Source organism: Brassica rapa, chromosome A02 (genome assembly GCF_000309985.2).
Source record: "Brassica rapa cultivar Chiifu-401-42 chromosome A02, CAAS_Brap_v3.01, whole genome shotgun sequence".
Taxonomy (NCBI): Eukaryota; Viridiplantae; Streptophyta; class Magnoliopsida; order Brassicales; family Brassicaceae; genus Brassica; species Brassica rapa.
In genome coordinates, this window is record NC_024796.2 from 12294719 (window position 1) to 12304874 (window position 10156).

Sequence of the window (10156 nt, forward strand, 5' to 3'; positions counted from 1 at the left end):
CTACAAGCATAACTTGGGTGCTCAATCTATTGCCACTCTGGCGGATCGCATGGTAAGTTCAACCGCTTTTTCTTCAATTATTTAAGTTTCAGAATTTTATTTTTTTTGCATTTTTTCAAATTTCTAATGTTTGTTTAATTTTTTTTTTTGAAAGCGGAAGAAAATGAGGGCGACCCGGTTGATGATCTCGCCCTTATGAAAAGGGCGTATACCAACAAGAAGACCGGCCAGATTGATGATGGTCTTGTGAGGGACGTGGTCGACCTGGTCCAAACTCAGGTGTATGACGAAGTGTCTCAGCTTCAAACCGATGATGACGATTCGACGGCCTCGACCAACTTATCCCGGGTTCGAATCAACGAAATCGTTGAATCGGTAAGTTTTTTTTTTTAAAGTTCAATTTAATTATTTCTTGATTTTTATTTTATCATCAATTTATATTATCTAAATTTGGTTATTTATATTTCAGTCGGTTCCAAAGAAGAAGTGACGTTTGGTCGGTTTGGGTCGTTGCTCCCGGTCGGCTGCTCCTTCTTCTGCACCACCGGCATATGTTGATCCAGAAGTTCTTACGGCTCAGCTGAAGGACAAGGATGATCGGATATCTGCGTTGGAGACCCAGATGGCAGCTCAACAGGCGGGCTATGAGACCCAGAAGAGGCTGAACGAACAGATGATGGAGATGATGAAGAGGATGTATCCGAACGACGTGTTCCCGAACATTCCAGACCAGTAGTTTTTTTTTTTTTTACCAAAAACTCTGAATGTTTTATTTAAATTTGAATATTATCTACTATGTTTTAATGTTTTATGTTTTATTCAATTTTAATTTTAATTTTAAATTTTTGAATTTAAATTTTATTTAAATTTTTTAAAAAAATTTTTTTTTAAAAAAATAAATTTTTTCAAAATTCCGAGGGAAAGGAGTTCCTCGGAAAATTCCGACGAACGTTAAGTTCCTCGGAATTTTCCGAGGGAAGACTGTTCCTCGGAATTTTTCCGAGGGCTCGACGTTCCTCGGAAATTTCCGAGGGAAAAGCCTTCCTCGGAAAATTCTGAGGGAAGAAATTTCCTCGGAATTTTCCGATAAACATTCCGAGGAATATTTCGTCGAAACTTCCGAGGATTGGACCATCGGAATTTCCTCAGTATATTCCGAAGAACCTTCCGACGAACATTGTGTCCTCGGACTTTAATTTCCTCGGAATTTGTTTTCCTCGGAATTCCGTCGGAAATTTCCGACGGAATTCCGAGGATGTATGAATTTCCGAGGAGATATTTCCGAAGACTTTTTTCGTCGGTATGTCCTCGGAATAGCGTTATTCCGACGATATACCGACGATTTTTTCCCTCAGTGTCCCGATGTTTTCTTGTAGTGAACATAATATAAATTACATATTATTATATTTACAAAACATATTTTAAAATATTTATGGTGATCGTATTATTTCGTGTTTATAATTGACGTTTGTATCATATATTCGTCATAATATATTAGTTATATTAAAATGTTTATTATATACTAAATAATAATATGCAAAAAATTACTGATTTACAGTGACAACATCTATATTACTCTACTGAATTAAATATTTTTACACAATTTTAGAAGCTTTCTATTAACAATATGTAATATAGATTCTTAAATGATTTTCTAAACGCTAGAAAAAATTACCAACAAAAAACAATTGAGATTATAATTGTAATTTGGGCTGTAGATAAATATTATTTTGATTTGTGGTAAAATAATATATGATGAATAAAAGGTCCATCAGGGTCCTGTTATTTTTTTTCTGAGAACAAACAGATCAGTTAATGGTTCAAACGCATGACTATACATGTTTAGTATCATGATGTTGTTTCGAACTCAGGTCACTTAACTTCTCAAACTCCGCCTACCACTGGACCATCATATCTGATTAAACATTTGTGTATTTAATAATAACAAATACTTGAATCGATTCTACATATCTATCTTTTTTGTGCACATTACATATCTATCATTTTGTTATATTATATACATATCTATCATTTTGTTATATTATATATTTATATATACGACATATTCCATTGCCCGTACCAAATACACTACGATTAAGTTAAACAGTAATCGGAGTGTATCTGTAACAATCCGTTCTGTGGAACCCGACTGGCTCTGCAGAGCATCGACCCTAACTCTCACATGTGAGTCCCTCGTAGTTATACATATAGGTTATTGGTGCACTTGACGTTCCTCTAACCCAAGACTTTACCTTTTAACAACCCTTCTACAGGACTAATTGATCTGCAATTCAATTGGTGACAGCTTGTCATGTGGGAGGATTGTTAAATGGTGAAGGTGGGTTCGAGAAACGCCGTGCGCACCAATAACATATATGTATGACTGTGAGAGGTTCACATGTAAAAGATTAGGGTCGATACTCTGTAGGGCCAGCAGATATCCGCATGTTGGATTGTTACAGTATCATACCCCATTGAGTATTGAATCTGAATACGTATAACTAATGTGTATATACAATAGTACCAAATAACAATACCCACACGTATGTAAAGTAAAGGGGGTTAAAAACCAATAGCGTTTCATGGTTTTTAGGGTGTAAATAGCGTTTCTTGTTACCAAATGAACTGACGTCATTTCAGGAAACATGCCTATCTTTGTTGTCTCCATGAAACAATTGGTTTTACTCTTTTACTTCAACTTCTTCTCTCGCCTTCTCCTCTTTGATATCCTTTGATTTTAGTATTATTTAAATAAGGGTGAACGATCTATTTCTCCACGAGAATTATCGTATAGCATCAGATCTCCACCAAACTATGATTTCGTGTTAAAACTCCATGAATTTAAAGTTGTTAACTTATTTCTCTCCAAATTATAATTTGTAAATTGATTTCTCCCCAAATTTATAGTTTGAAACTTAATTGTCCATAGACCATGGTTTTAATCGGTTTACTATTAACCCACCAATTTTAAACTAATTAAACCCAAAAAAACTTTATTTTTAATTTTATTTTTTTAAAACGATTCATCATCAAAAAATTGTTTGTCTAAATCGTGTCCATATCTCTCTCAACACCGATCAGACATAGCTTCCGAGCAACACCAACGACTTCTTAATTTTGCTTAGTCTCACAGTCACCACTCGCCCTCCTCCCTCCACAATTTGCGAGGAATAACTCACATGTAGCAGTTCACCACTTATCCACCGCCTTCAAACTCACCTCCTCCCACAGTTCAGAGAAGCTTAAAAAAATAGTGATGCTTTGTTTAGAAAACACAAGTACATAGCTTTAATACGTGTGATTGAGATCGAAGGAGAATGTACAAATGTTGATAAAAAAAAATTCTGGGAATTACTTTTTTTTTTGGTGTGTGAATCAGTTTTTTTTTTAAATAAAAAATTAGTTCGAGATTTTCATTAGTTTAATTGGTCGGTTAATAGTTAACCGATTAAAACCATAGTTTATGAATAATTAAGTTTCGAACTATCGGTTTGGGGAGAAATCTAACCTATATTAAAAGGGATATATGAGCATCAGCCAGCCTATCCACGTAGGATTAAAAATTCAAGCCAATCAGATTGTGCTAAGATGCCATGTCACCTTAGTAAAAAAAAAACCTAACTTTACGATGGCCATTCCTTCTTCTTCTTGACGCCTTTCCAGTGTCTCTATCCAACTTCTCAGCAGTTCCAAGTTTTCTTCCATGATCTGCCATTAATTTGTCCTATTATTGCTTTTTCAAAACAATAGTATTAACATCACGAAACTGATTGGTTGTATCCAATAATATAATTTTTTTCAAAAAAAAGTTCTATTGAGGGCAACCAAAACTCGGCTTCTGTCGATCTCAGAGATCCAACCCGAAAAGCTGCAGATAGATTTCAAGCAAAGATTCACTGATATCTTCCTAGCTTGCTCTTCCACCTCTTCTGGTACGTATTTCCTGCTTTCCAATTTCTTCATTGCGGTTATTTCTCCACCTTGACCAATTGTGATCACGTTAAATAGGTTGATTTGGAAAGGGATCCCGCTGGTATTGAGGCAAAAGGTCTGCCAACAAAGTCACGCTCGCAACACAGCGATAGAGAAATTGGAGTTTGATCTTATCCAAAGTCTCATATTTTATTGTTCTTCAGGAAGATTGATTTACAGTATTTGATTTTCACTTAATTTTCTTGGTTATACTGGTATTGTTTTTAGTTGGTTCTAAGCTCTGTTTCATGTTGTAATTAATTTTCTGTATTCTTAAAAGCGTTAGAAAGAAAAAGTGTTATTTTTAGCTGCTAGAGCTTCAAGAACAGAGAATTAAATATGGTTAGAATACTTTCTGAACCTAAAGAGGCAAGAGTTGGTATTAGAGAGATTCATTACTTCCAATTCAATCCAGTCCACTTATATCTATAGTAATGGAGACTGGCACTGAGTAAGCAAAAAGAGCTTCAGAAAAGGTACCTACGAACTGATTTTGTTTCACTGCACTTTAAATTTTAGTATTGTATTTTTTCTTCAATGATTTAACCTGTAAAACCTTTTACTTTTGCTGATATTCAGATTCTTGATCTGTGCAAGTGGAACACAAGAGCTGATCTGAGGAACAGAGTCCACTTAGCATTCGATAAGTACACTGAGCCTGGACTGAGGTCATTAGCTGTTGCAAGATGGCTCTACGTGGGAAAACCAAAAATAAGCTCTGGTGGTCCATGTGAATTCATTGGTGTGTTACGTTTGTTTGGTCCTCCGAAACATGATAGTGCATACACCATTAGAAGAGCTTCAGACCTCGGTGTCAACATCCAGATGATCACTGGTTACTATCTGTGTATTTACTTCTCACTTTGGCTTTAATCTTATGGTGTATTGGTTTTCTTATAAGTGACAAACTTGCTATTTCCAGTTAGACTTGATGTATGCTCAGTATGGGATCAAAAATGTATCCATATCAGCATCAGCTTCTCTACTTAGCAATCACAAAGACGAAAGCCTAGCTGCTGTTACTGTTGAACAGTTGATGGCCAACATCACAGCACTATTTCATAAAGATATGTTAACACAGTTGACAAGACCCAGTGCGTATAATTTCATAAAGATATGTTAACCACATGTCTACAAGTACTCTAAGTGTATAATATTTTTTTATCAATGAGTATAATTTCATTATCTTTTTATCCTCCCTTACTATTGTATCCTTCTTTGGTTTTGCTTTCAGATTCATCCAGCAAAAGCTAGGAGGTCCTTCAGTTTCTGATTACAAGAAGCTTCAATCCGAGAAGTCTGATCTTCAAATAAAGTACTATGAGGTTTTTGCTAAACATCACGGAACGTTGAGAGAGGTATCCCGTCCTAACTTGAATATAAAAGTTTATTGGTACACCATATATAGTTGATTTGCACATGATTACATGCTTATGTAGTTCCTTATAGTGGCTCTACAATAACTTTCTCCACCACCCATAATCTTAAACATATTGATTCATCTTTGATAAACTGAAACTACTTGGGACCAATGATATCGAGTAGCTAACTCTCTCTGTAGCTAAGATTTTTCATGATTATTATTGATAGGAGCCCATAAAAAAATGTTTAAATGTGTTTGGCATATTATGTGTGTGATTAATGTTGCAGTTAGATGGGAGTGAAAAGCTTGCATTCCCGACCAGCAATTCATTAGCCAAGTGATGATTATGTTGTGAGAGAGGAAGTCACAACTCAGGGTTGAAGTTTTCCAGGAGATCAAAACTCTGCCTCTCTATGGTGACAGAGTAAAGCTTCAGCTCATTCTTGCTGATCTTCTGCGCAACATTGTGAATCATGTCCCGTTTCCAGATAGTTGGGTAGGAATCAAGATCTCATCAAGCCACAAGCTTGCACACGAAAATGATCATATATCCATCTCCAGTTCAGGTATAAACGTCCACTGAAACATGCAACTCAACCATTTTCACAAAACAATGCAGCTGTTTTGCAGATTTTTAGTTTTTTAACTTGAGAATTTGATGTTGTTTTAATGGTAGGATGATACATCCTGGAAATGATTTCTTTCAGAGATACTAAGTGATATGTTTGAGACATGAGATGGATGGGTCATGCCTGATGGCTTATGACTTAAGCAGATGGATGGTAGTGTGAGTTATGTTAGAGAAGACGAACGTTGTTTCTTTCAAGTGAATCTTCAAGTTAAGACAAGGTTAGGTGTTGAGACCATATGAACAGAGGCTGGTTCAAGCATACAATAGAGATTCTGAGTTACAAAGACATATATAAAATTTGACGATGGATTTAGAACTATGGATTTAACTTTTACTTATTTTAGCGTTAAACCCATTATGGCCCAACAAAATATTGAACATAAATTTTGTTTCTCTTTTTCCAAACAACATAGAACTTTATTGATCTTTAAAAACACAAATTCATATTACAATTTTGGAATAACCAGACAAAAACAATACCAATAGACAAAATTTTCGAAAAACATATTATTACATAAGTTTATATATGTGCCTTTTACTGAAGTCGATAGAACAAGTGAATTTGACGATGCTTCACAAAATTAAAACTTATTATAAACAGCTACAACTAAACAAATAAATCACTCCACAATATTTGCTATTACTTTATCAAAGTATTACAATAAGGCAGACTCTATTCTTATACCTCCCCTATAATTCAAACAAAAATACTAAAAACTAAAATCAGCTAACTTATATCTCCCATTAAGGGATCCATCGCAGCAACATATACAGAAACCTCCGGAATACTCATCGCGACACACACTGCATAATTGTTTCAAAAGTCTGTGTAATTTCACTCATTTCTTACTGCAACGCCAAAATTTCATGCAAACCTTTTAACTTGACGTCTAAGGAACCGTTTCTCTCTAATCCCAGCTTTCACCGATTGTTAGGAAATTACATGAATCATTGTCAACAACCCCGCACTTGAAAAAATATGTTGGCCATCAACTTTCTCATTTTCACAGTATCAAATCAATATTGTATAGCCGTAAATTAATTATACAAATGGAATTATTTATCATTTGAAATAAACAATGCAAAAAGCATGTATATATGTCAGTTTGTATTTTTGTAGAGAGGGCAGAAATTGAAAATGTAAAATCAATAATTCTAAATACAGAAAAAAAGTTTTAAATTAAATATAGATTTAAAAAAAAATTTATATGAAACAAAAGATTTTAGCTGAAACTTAAGAATATTGACTATTCATCACTTTCTGTTAATTTTAATAACAAATAAAAATCAAATTAGAGTGTGGGGTTGATTGGTTGTTCTGTAGTTTTTGTTTTTGTTTTTGCTTTTACTTTAGAAAATAAGCTGTGAATTGTTTTGCTTCGGCTTTAATTGTTTTGCTATATATTTATTTTCAAAGCATAAAATCTTTAGAAAAGTTGATTTTGAAAACTAATATATTTTTTTAAAAACTTTATACTGTATCTTTAATTTTAAAAGCTAAAATATGATTGTTTGAAAAAAAAATAGAAAAAAATGGATGTCTAAAACATTTACCACCATTACCAATCAACCCCTGAGTTTATTTATTTCAAATTTGTTGGACAACATGATAAATTAATTTGCATATTATTACTTATATTTTTGGTAGTCAATTTTGAAATAATATATATACATGCTTTTATAAAAAATAAACAAGCTAAAATTAATTAAAAATTATAACAAGAAATTTATCCGGGCGTAGCCCGGACAAAGACTCTAGTCAATTTACAACTTATAATCATGAGAGAAATAAGTTTACAACTTTAAATTCATGGAGTTTTAGCACGAAATCATAGTTTGGTGGAAATCTGATGCTATACGATAGTTCTTGTAGGGAAATAGATCGTTCACCCTTTAAATAACTATAGTATCTTTAGCATAATCGAGACTAATTAAATTTAACAGTAATCAGAGTGTTTGTGGCGACTTCACTCATACACGCATGCAATACGCGTTATTACCATTTGCATAGTTATAAAATGGATTAGGGACCACTTAAATAGCCATTATTGTATCGAATGTGTCGTTTATATGGTTCATACGTTCCCCTAAACATTTGCTAATCTGGTTAACAACAAAAGTGAGGTTTTGATATGTCTTTATGATTTTAAAAAGAACACTTGCGAGGCATCTACATTATCTGTAATTTATGAAATTACTGGAAGTATAATTAATATCCTATAAATTAGGAAAAGAAACGTACTAATGTACCTTACCATACACACATGATCAATTCGTCAGCAAATATAGTATACATGATCAAAAAATTATAATTATATATTAAAATAATTAAATTTAATTTATCATTTTAAAAGAATCGTTTAACGTTATATATAAATAAACTAGGCAAGATTCTTAGTATTGTTTAATATATTTATTAATCGATTCTAAAAATATTTGGGCACAAAAGCGAAGCTATTTAATTGGGAGGGATCATTTAACTTCTAAAACGTTTTCAATTTTTCATTTGTATGCTTAATTATCTGGTAAATGATTTGGTCTGGAATACTGAAAATGAAACAACTGACCAAGATTCAGTGCCGTCCCAAACATTTTGGTGGCCTGAAGCATTTTTTTCAAATGTAACCCTAATAAATTTTTATTTGTTAAAAACACATCTTCTAATTCCCATTCAGTCTCTTTTGTGACATATAGTAAATCGTAAATATTTTTATCAACTTCAACTTTAAAAAAAAAATTCTGCAGAAGCAACCTAAATTGGAATTGCTAACATATTTGATAAACAATCCATGAATTATAATAAAATCTCCCATTACTTTCATAGAGTTCAATATTTCAGCAACTCTTTTAACTTCTGCTTGTAGTGCCATTTTTAGAAATTCGATCTCCGAACAGAAATAATTTCATAAATACCACCCGCCAACAACCATTGTTATTCTAAAATTCAATTCAAAAGGACTTTATAACTAATTATTAATCAACTTGTTAACAAGATTTAAGATTTTTCCATACTAAGTAAAGAAATAAAGAAGAAGATTAAATTTTTTAAAAAAATATGAAGGAAGAAATAAAGAAGAAGATTTGTTAACAAGTATTCGTGGTTTTATATCAAGCTAAATAAAATGAAAAGTACTGTACATAAAATAGAAGATGTGGTCTAATTTTATTAAAAAAAAATTGTGGCCTAAAGCTAATGCTTTAGCTTCCTTATAAGAGACACGGGCCTGCCAAGATTTAAAGAACACACACAGTTAGCTAATGTGGATAGAATTTTATACTTTTAGAAATTAAATAATTTCAAATATCTATAAGTATTTTCCACATTTAGAGAATTCAGCTATGCACTACGTATTTTTATAATATGAATAAGAAACAAAAGCGATTTTAATTTGTATAAATATAGAGTGGGTGTATTCTTTTTTAAATAACAACTAAAATATAATATATATATATATAGCTTTTTCCAAATTAAAGGCCTCAATAACTTTACCGTACGTAGTTACAAAAACATAATTTTGAAGTATGAAATTGGAATCATATTTATAATTTAAATGTAACTACATAAAACACTATCTGCGAAACAAGATAAATTTACGAAAATAATACTTTTCTAGGTTAAAATCCGCACCTTCTGCGGGATAAATATTATATATAAATTATTTTTATGTATTATATATTATTTGAAATATTATAAAATGATAAATATATATTAAATATTTAAAAATTTAGTAACTATTACGTATATTATTAAATTGATGCGAACACATAAATAAATTTTATTAATCCGAACAAACACTTTTTCTATTCTATATGGTCTATAATTAAATTTAAATGAGATTAACATAGATATATAGTATATTTTTAATGTTAATATTTATTAAATAATTTTGTCTACTCATATTATTTTTTGATCATTTGTCTCTTTTTATAACAAAAAAAATTAAATCAATGATAACAAAAAAAATTCATTACATTTAATAGTTTTAGTAATTTATAATTTTTTTTATAAAAAATTCATTGTAAAGTTTAAAATTTAAATATTAAGTTGTCAATATTTGTTCAAAGCTTTTATCAAAAAAATTGTTCAAAGTAAATTTCAAAATTACAATATTTTTATATGGTATATAGTTTAATTTAAACGATGTTAATATATATATATATATCTTAATATTTATTAAATGAGACTTCAT

At 31.6% G+C, this 10156-nt stretch overlaps 1 long non-coding RNA gene across 1 annotated transcript; it reads left to right on the top strand.

Annotated features, from left to right (window-relative positions):
* The first annotated feature begins 481 nt into the window (after positions 1-481).
* Positions 482-9147, top strand: LOC117132137. The gene is made up of 2 exons (XR_004455638.1): positions 482-5901; positions 6012-9147. It is a non-coding gene; the product is annotated as an uncharacterized LOC117132137 (long non-coding RNA).
* Positions 9148-10156: the final 1009 nt, after the last annotated feature.